Below are 9,838 nucleotides of genomic sequence, written 5' to 3'. Positions count from 1 at the left end.
GTAGGGTCCCTGCCAAGCATAGTTTCTAGCCGTACAGGTGGTGGTTCGAATCACCACCCGGCCAGAAGCTGTTACCATAAAATGAATTCCAAGTGGATATGTATTTCCCAAGATAGAATTCGGTATTAAATGCATTTCGTGGGTGATATTTACATATATATATATATATATATATATATATATATATATATATATATATATATATATATATATATATATATATATATATCTACACACACACACACACATATATATATATATATATATATATATATATATATATATATATATATATATATATATATATATCTACACACACACACACACACACATATATATATATATATATATATATATATATATATATATATATATATATATATATATATATAATTCTTAAAATCTCATTATATTGACTTGAAAACCAAAAACAGTAGCTTGGTTCTGTTCAGTAAACTGATTTCTTACGTGTTTTTCAAATATTTTATTATCGCTTTGCTAATTCCTTTGCTATGTACTTTGGTTTTGTAATAAAATCCTTTAACAATTATACACGATAAGTTTGTAGAACAAATACAGCAAATTCATATTTTGTTTGGCATATAACTTTTCCTACTTTTCAATGAAAAAGATCTTTCACATCTTTACCGTTTAATCCACGCTCTTCTTCTTTCTTGTCTACTTGATTCCTTAGCCCTTGGCTATAAAGAAGGCATTAGGTTGCCTTTGCCAATGGCATTCCCTCTCGCAAAATGTACTTAATATTTTAAGTGTTGTATACATCGCATGGTTGTTAAAGTAATCGTAAAAGCGGTTATGTCTTCTAAATCCGTTTCCGAGTGAGCAATACTGGAAAACAATCATTATTATCAATTCGTTCCCAAGTAAGCCATAATTCACAGTAAGCAGTCTTATCAATCCGTTCCCGAGTGAATCGTACTGCAAAACAAGACTTATTAATCTGTTCCCGAATGAGACCTATTGTCCTACAAGCATTATTATTAATCCCTTCCCGAGTGAACCATACGGCAAAACGAGCATTTGAATTAATCTATTCACAAAAGAACCATACGGTAAAACAAGCATTTGAATTAATCCATTCACCAAAGAGCCATATGGTAAAACGAGCATTTGCAGTAATCCATTCCCAAAAGAGCCATATGGCAAAACGAGTATTTGAATTAATCCATTCACAAAAGAGCCATACAGTAACCGAACATTTGCATTAATCCCTTCCCAAAAGAGCCATACAGCAAAACGAGCATTTGAATTAATCCATTCACAAAAAAGCCACACGGTAAAATTAGCATTTGAATTAATCCATTCACAAAAGAGCCATACAGTAACCGAACATTTGCATTAATCCATTCCCAAAAGAGCCATACAGCAAAACGAGCATTTGAATTAATCCATTCACAAAAGAGCCACACGGTAAAATGAGCATTTGAATTAATCCATTCACAAAAGAGCCATACGGTAAAATGAGCATTTGCATTAATTCATTCCCAAAAGAGCCATACGGCAAAACGAGCATTTGAATTAATCCATTCAAAAAAGAGCCATACGGTAAAACGAGTATTTGAATTAATCCATTCACAGAAGAGCCATATGGTAAAACGAGCATTTGCATTAATCCATTCACAAAAGAGCCATACGGCAAAACGAGCATTTGAATTAATCCATTCACAAAAGAGCCATACGGTAAAACGAGCATTTGAATCAATACATTCACCAAAGAGCCATACAGCAAAACGAGTATTTGAATTAATTCAATCCCAAAAGAGCTTTATGGCAATAACGAGCATTTGAATTAATCCATATCTAAAAGAGCCATATGGCAAAACGAGCATTTGATTTAATCCATTCTCAAAAGAGCTATATGGCAAAAGGAGCATTTGAATTAATCCTTTCTCAAACGAGCCATATGCCAAACGAGCAATTGAATTAATCCATTCTCAAAAGAACCATATGGTAAAATGAACATTTGAATTAATCCAGTCCCAAAAGAGCAATATGGCAAAACGAGCATTTGAATTAATCCATACCCTAAAGAGCCATATGGCAATACGAGCATTTGAATTAATTATCTCCTAAACGAGCTATATGGCAAAACGAGCATTTGAATTAATCCATTCCTAAAATAGCCTTATGGCAAAACAAGCAATTGAATTAATCCTCTCCTAAACGAGCTATATGGCAAAACGAGCATTTGAATTAATCCATTCCCAAAAGAGCCATATGGCAAAATGAGCATTTGAATTAATTTATTCCAAAAGAGCTATATGACAAAATGAGTATTTGAATTAATCCATTCCCAAAAGAGCTGTATGGCAAAACGAGCATTTGAATTAATTCATTCCCAAAAGAGCTATATGACAAAACGAGCATTTGAATTAATTCATTCCCAAATGAGCAATATGGCAAACCGAGCATCTAAATTAATCCATTTCCAAAAGAGTGATTTGGCAAAATGAGCATTTGAATTAATCCATTCCCAAATGAGCAATATGGCAAAATGAGCATTTAAATTAATCCATTCCCAAAAGAGCGATATGGCAAAATGAGCATTTGAATTAATCCATTCCAGAAAGAGTGATATGGCAAAATGAGCATTTGAATTAATCCATTCCCAAATGAGCAATATGGCAAAATGAGCATTTAAATTAATCCATTCCCAAAAGAGCGATATGGCAAAATGAGCATTTGAATTAATCCATTCCAGAAAGAGTGATATGGCAAAATGAGCATTTGAATTAATCCATTCCCAAAAGAGCTATATGGCAAAGCGATTGATTGATTGATTTGAGGTTTTCTGGCATCCTGACATCTAAGGTCACTGACGCCGATATCGTTTATTGTAAATAAAAAAAATGAATAAAAGAATATTCAATTAAAACCATAAAAACAAAGATATCATTTTAAAAGTTATATATCTTTCAGATGACCTGCTTCTGAAATAAAGCTAAAAATACCACTAGCATGGTAGGACACATCATGTCCAAGAGTCTTGGTTTAATTGAACCTGCCATCCTCACCTCGAGCCTCAAACAGATATCTATTTCTCTTACTACTGTATACGGAACATTCGGTTTACAAATGTCTCACAGTCAATGGTACCAAACAGTCGTCGCAATATGGTTGATGCTGGCCAGCCAACAAAAATCGTGTGTCAGCCGAGTGTAACCAATGCAGAGATGACAAAGAGTAGTCTCTCACTTTAGGGCCATCCCGTTATACCTCCAAGTAAATATAACATTACTCATTTCTCTCATCTTATTTTCAAGTAAACCATCCTAATGCAGTTGCCAGCTATTATTAATAAGATTCTTAATTGTAGGTAAAAAATCATTACTGGGAATGCGATACCTTTTTGGTAGCAACATTCTTGGCCAGTGAGTCTGCTTTCTCATTTCCAGACACACCTAAGTGGGCCAAAACCCAACAAAATCAAACTAGCTTTTGAATTAATCCATTCCCAAGAGAGGTATATTGCAAAATGAGCATTCTGAATACAGTAATCCATTCCTAAGTGAGCTGTATGCAAGATGAGCATTCTCATTAATTTGTTCCCAAGTGAGCCGTACTGCAAAACGAGCATTTGAATTGATCCATTCTCAAAAGAGCCATATGGCAAAACGAGCATTCTTATTACAGTAATCCATTCCCGGGTGAGCTGTATGCAAAACAAGCATTCTTATCAATCCATTTCCAAGTGAGCTGTACTGCAAAACGAACATTCGTATCAGTCTGTTCCCAAGTGTGCTGTAATACAAAATGAGCATTCTTATTAACACATTCCCGACTGACCCATATGGCAAAACGAGCATTCCTATTAATCTGTTGCAAAGTGAGCCATACTGCTAAAAAAGCATTCTTATTAATCTGTTCCCAAGAAAGCAGCCCTCCAAACCAAGCATTCTTTTTTAACCGTTTCCTAGTGAGCTATACTGTAAAACTAGCATTCTTATAATCCCTTCGCAAATAAGCCACACTAAAAAACGAGCATTCCTTCTTTGTGCCCGGAAAAAGTACACAAACCCAACTGATAGCACACTATGAAAACATATATAAAAATATGATAAATGAAAAAGACACAGATGTGGTCTATCTAGATTTTGCCAAAGCCTTTGACAAGGTAGACCATGATATATTAGAGAAAAAAATGAGAAAGCATAATATTGTGGGAAAGATAGGAAATGGATAAAAGAATTTCTACAAAACAGAAAACAGATGGTTGCAAATGACGAGAAATCAGATGAAGCTCAGGTAATATCTGACGTGCCACAGGGTACGGTATTAGCTGCACTGCTGTTTGTTATTATGATCTCAGACATAGACTGTAATGTTAAAGACTCTGTAGTGAGAAGTTTCGCCGATGACACAAGAATAAGTAGAGAAATTAGTTGTGATGAAGATAGGAACTCATTACAAAGAGATCTAAACAAAATATATGAATGGGCGGAGATAAATAGGATAATTTGAATCAATAAATTATGGAAACAGAGAAAGAATGGTATATGCATACAGGGGACCTAATAACGAGACAATCACAAACAAGGAAGCAATTAAAGACCTTAGTGTAATGTTAAACAGGAATATGTTATGCAATGACCAAATAGCAACACTGTTGGCTAAATGTAAAGCAAAAATTGGAATGCTATTCAGACATTTTAAAACAAGAAAAGCTGAACACACGATTATGCTGTACAAAACTTATGTACATAGTACACTCGAGTACTGCAATGTGATTTGGTACCCACACTACCAAAAGGATATTGCACAATTAGAGTATACAAGGGTCCTTTACTGCTAGAATAGAAGAAGTCAATGACCTTGACTACTGAGAAAGACTGCAATTTTTAAAATTGTACAGTCTAGAGAAGAGAAGAGAACACTATATGATAACATAAGCATGGAAGCAAATCGAAGGAATTACTGAAAACATCATAGAGCTAAAAATATCAGAAAGAGCAAGGCAAGGTAGATTAATTGTGCCCAAAACTATACCAGGAAAACTAAGGAAGGCAAAGAGGACATTAATCCACTACGCACCAACATCGATAATGCAGCGACTATTTAATGCGCTGCCAGCTCATCTAAGAAACATATCAGGAGTGAGCGTAGATGTGTTTAAGAATAAGCTCGATAAACATCTAAGAGGCATCCCAGACCATCCAAGACTGGAAAATGCAAAACACACCAGAAGATGCATTAGCAACTCTCTGATGGATATAAGATATGCCTCATACTGAGGGACCTGGGGAACCCAAATATAGAATAAGGCAATAAGGTAAGGTAAGCCATACTGCAAAATGAGATTTCTTATTAATCCATTGCCAAGTGTGCCACATTCTAAAACAAACATTCTTTTCAAACCAATTTCGAGTGAGTCGTAGTGTACTGCAAAAGGAGCATTCTTATGATCCCTTCTCAAGTGAGCCACCCTCAAAATGAGTATTTCTTTAAAACCATTTCTGAGTGAGCCATGCTGCAAAACGAGCATTCTTAAAAATGCTCCTGAAAAACCATCCTTATTCATTCGTTCTTAAGTAAGCCGTACTGCAAAACAAACATTCTTGTTCATCCGCTCCCAAGCGAGGCTTATTGCCCTACAAGCCACCTTATTCATCCATTCCTGAGTAAACCGTAGCGCAAAACAGGCATTCTTAATAATCCATCCCCAAGTGAAGTTTACTGCTCTACAAGCATCCTTATTAATCCGGTTTTGAATGAGCTGTATTACAACACAATCATTCTTATTCATCCCTTCCTGAGTGAGCTGTACTGCCAAACAAGCATTTTTAATAATCCGTTCCTAAGTGAAGTTTACTGTCCTATAAGCAGATATATCAATCCGTTCTCGAGTGCACTGTACTGCAAAACAAGCATTCGTAGTCATCCGTTCCTGAGTGAGGATAAACTTCTGTCCTCCTCTGCTTTAATGCCTCAGGAATTGGCAGATTCATTTCAGTGGCCACTAGTCAAATTCCTATTTATGATTGCTACTACACATATTGTATTAATCTGATGATTATTGTTTGTATAAGTTTAATATGATAAGATTCTGTTCTCCCCTACCACATTTGATTATTTCTATCCTCTTCGTTCCTTGAATGAATTTGTACTATTTATTTTTGTATCGATTGAATATTTTGTAAATATATCTCTTTATCATTACACAATTTCAATTTCCTTTTGATGAAAAGATGATAAATGCATTATTTTCAAAGGTAAGGCTATGATGGTTACGAGGCAAGTGAAGGATTGGGGCCTTTCTGCCCTACACGGCAGGCGTTTCCGCTGTCCAAGTGGCTTCGTGGATTTGTAAAGGGGAAGTGACCATTGGCATCTCCAGGTATTAACCTCATTGACTTAGAGCATTCTTCATCATCCGTTCCCATGTCAGCGGTACAGTCCGTACTGTAAAACGGGCATTTTCATTAATTCTGTTGAATACCTTGGTAGCTAACATTGTCGGACCCCAGTGGTAGTTAGAAGACTGTTGGAAGTCGTTGAAGAGGCTTTTACGTTAATTTGTCACATAACTATAGAATCTGGAAATTAATTACGGAGGAATCAGCTGTTCTTTGCTGATTATAAAGAGCATATAATATAGGGTTGACTGATATTAATTCTTATATATTTTTGTCACGATGAAATTGCTCATATTCTTTTTTTAAAAGTCAAACACAAGAAGGTGGATGAAAAGAAATTATGAAAATACAAAAGAACACATTGAACTCTCTCTCTCTCTCTCTCTCTCTCTCTCTCTCTCTCTCTCTCTCTCTCTCTCTCTCTCTCTCTCTCTCTCTCTCTCTCTCTCTCTTTTAATCTACTTAGACTATGCTTTTTACGCGAATGACCGGGAGACCCTACACTCGTTCATTTACTAAAGCATTATCACAGCGATGAAAATTTATGTAATCGGAAAAGCCAGTTACTGCCAAATGGCATACACGTTAATCCATTTTCTTATAGCGTGCAAGAAATTAATATGATACCCAGAACACGATTAGCCTTAGGCTACAATCTTTGTGTCTGTTTCTTAACCATAATTTCTTAGAATTATGAGAATTGATGTATAGGTTTTTCTCCCAAAATAGCAAAGTAATTTGCCTAGTATAACCACCGATATATTGCATATTTGTGTCTGGGACACTGTACTGTATGATCTTCAAGTGGGAACTGGAATTGGAAAATAGCCATTGTTCGGTGTCAAAATCTGTTCACACAAAGAAACATGTGTTAGATGTTGAAATGCTTCAATTACGGAGTTGTTCCTAGAGCTTCAGTCCCAAGATTACAAACATTATTGTTGGTAGAAGTATGCGTTATGCTTTATTCGTCCCTTTTTGTAGCTATTTCTTTTTTGGATGGACTTCAGTTACTTTTCATGCTGCTGCTAAACTAAATCGAAGTCAATATTTCTTATCCCGAAACTCGCTTCTCTTGCCTGAGGCACACTATTCTGTCAGTTTCCTTATTTCCTATCCTCACTCGGCTAGTTTCCCTATTGGACTCCTTTGGTTTAAAGCAGCCTGCTTTTCCAACAAGGGTTTTAGCTTAGAAAGTAATAATAATAATAATGATAAAATAATAATAATAATAATTAGTCCAGAGGCGAATTCCGTCTCTACTCAAACACCAGTCAGGACACCTCTTCTCACATTCAGTTTCAGGAAACTACCATTATTAAATTTACTCGATTAAGCATTTTCGAAGGCGTCCATTAAAGGCAAATAATCAGGACTTTAAAGTTAATTGACTAATGTGACATGAAATCGCAACAAATGTGATGACGGGACCGATCATCAAATATGATGAATTGATGAATATAATTATGTTTAGTGAATTACTGAAGTCAGTGAAACTGTCTTTGCCATATTTTACTCTATTTCATCTCAAATGAAAATCCTCTTGTCAATCTGGTTTCAATTTGACACGTTCAGAAGTCCACACTAGTCCTTTTATATCTTCTTAACATCTTATCACACTGACCAGACCTTAACAAAGGTAAATTTCGCAACATTCTAAGTTTAAGTAAAAACAGTGAATTAAAACTTTCAACTTACCTTAAAACTTCGTCAGACTCCTTGAAATAAAATCTATCTTGTTCCAGAGTCAAGTCCGTCTTCTTGTCTTAAAACCCAATTCAAGAAAAGACAAAAAATATCACATACGAAAATATCTCTATGAAAGTGACATAAGTTTCCTCAGCACAAAACATCCATGTTAATCGTCTCACTGTTATTTAAGCAATAATAATTCACTTTTCGGCCGGAGGAAATCACAGCGAATACTAAAAACAGTATTTAGAGACCGGTGATCTTACGACCGAACGCAGCGGCTGTCGGCATTACAATGTGGGCTGGAAATTCTGGAATCTGTGTCGACCGCCTTCCTTCCTTCTGCTCGCGTCAGTGTAAGGCAACATGCGAGCAAGTCACTTGATATAAAGTCAACAGGAATAGCAATGGGGTTGAATTCTATTTCTCCTTTCTAATCTTATTATTTGTTGTTTTTTTGCGTTATAAGTGTATTGTAAGATCGTTCATTTCAAAGTTGGCAATCTCGCATTTAAAAAAATACATGTGCCAATATATATATATATATATATATATATATATATATATATATATATATATATATATATATATATATATATATATATATATATATATATATATGTATGTATGTATACTTTCCTTCCCTTTTACTTGCTGTTTCAATGTTCTGACCATTAATGTTGTAAAAGGCAAATGAAACTTATCGAGGCAAGTACAGTATTATAACTCCTCTCTCTCTCTCTCTCTCTCTCTCTCTCTCTCTCTCTCTCTCTCTCTCTCTCTCTCAAATCGTACCACTTGAAAAACTGTGGTTTATTTTTGTACCATCGTTTTCACTAAACTTCATTGCATTATAGTGTACATTTATACCTCTTTCGATTTAAGTTTCTTGATCTTTCTTTTAAACTTTGTTTTATCTGCCTTACACAATCTTTAACTCATCATCTTCTAAATCTCCTTCTGACCATCATTCGCACATTCCCCCTCCTCTATTTTCCTACCTCTCGTCTTCTTCTTCTTCTTCTTGTTTTGAATTTCATGTCTGCTTTCTTCAGACACATTAAAGAGAAAATTCATTCAAAACAAGCGGTCAGTGAAGTTTGCAAAGTATTAGTGAAGAGTCGCTGTACACATTCCGTGACCAGTAATTCTTGATTAAACTTTCTCTCCTTAATTTTCACTAACTCAATATCAACGTTTTCAGTCTCTTAACTGAATGTAGTTTTAAGTCGAATCCTTAAACATTAGGGTGAGCAAAATTATCAGACTCTGAATTGTATTTTAATTATTTGATCATTATAATTATTATTATTACTAGATAAGCTGCAACCTTATAGTTGAAGACACAGGAGCTCCAACACAGATACAAATATATATATATATATATATATATATATATATATATATATATATATATATATATATATATATATATATATATATACATATACTGTATATATATACATATATATATATATATATATATATATATATATATATATATATATATATATATATATATATATGATAAATTTTGCACATTTAGACGTGTTTTTCATATTCAAGAGAATCCAGACATTAATATATAAAAAGTATATGGCTTATTTGTATATATATATATATATATACATATATATATATATATATATATATATATATATATATATATATATATATACATATATATATATATATATATATATATATATATATATATATATATATATATATATATATATATATATATATATATATATATATATATATATATA

The 9,838-nt window shown here is 33.9% G+C and overlaps 1 protein-coding gene across 1 annotated transcript in view; it reads right to left on the bottom strand.

Annotated features, from left to right (window-relative positions):
* Positions 1–8,342, bottom strand: part of LOC137614650 (uncharacterized) — a 64,377-nt gene extending 56,035 nt beyond the window's left edge. The window contains exon 1 of the mRNA XM_068344344.1: positions 8,073–8,342. The gene's annotated coding sequence lies outside the window, so the exon portion shown is untranslated. The remainder of the gene's footprint in view (positions 1–8,072) is intronic.
* Between the last annotated feature and the right edge of the window lie 1,496 nt (positions 8,343–9,838).

The sequence above is a fragment of the Palaemon carinicauda genome, chromosome 21 (assembly GCF_036898095.1).
Source record: "Palaemon carinicauda isolate YSFRI2023 chromosome 21, ASM3689809v2, whole genome shotgun sequence".
Taxonomy (NCBI): domain Eukaryota; kingdom Metazoa; phylum Arthropoda; class Malacostraca; order Decapoda; family Palaemonidae; genus Palaemon; species Palaemon carinicauda.
Note: the sequence above shows the minus strand (reverse complement) of the source record. Positions and strands in the feature narration are given on the sequence as shown.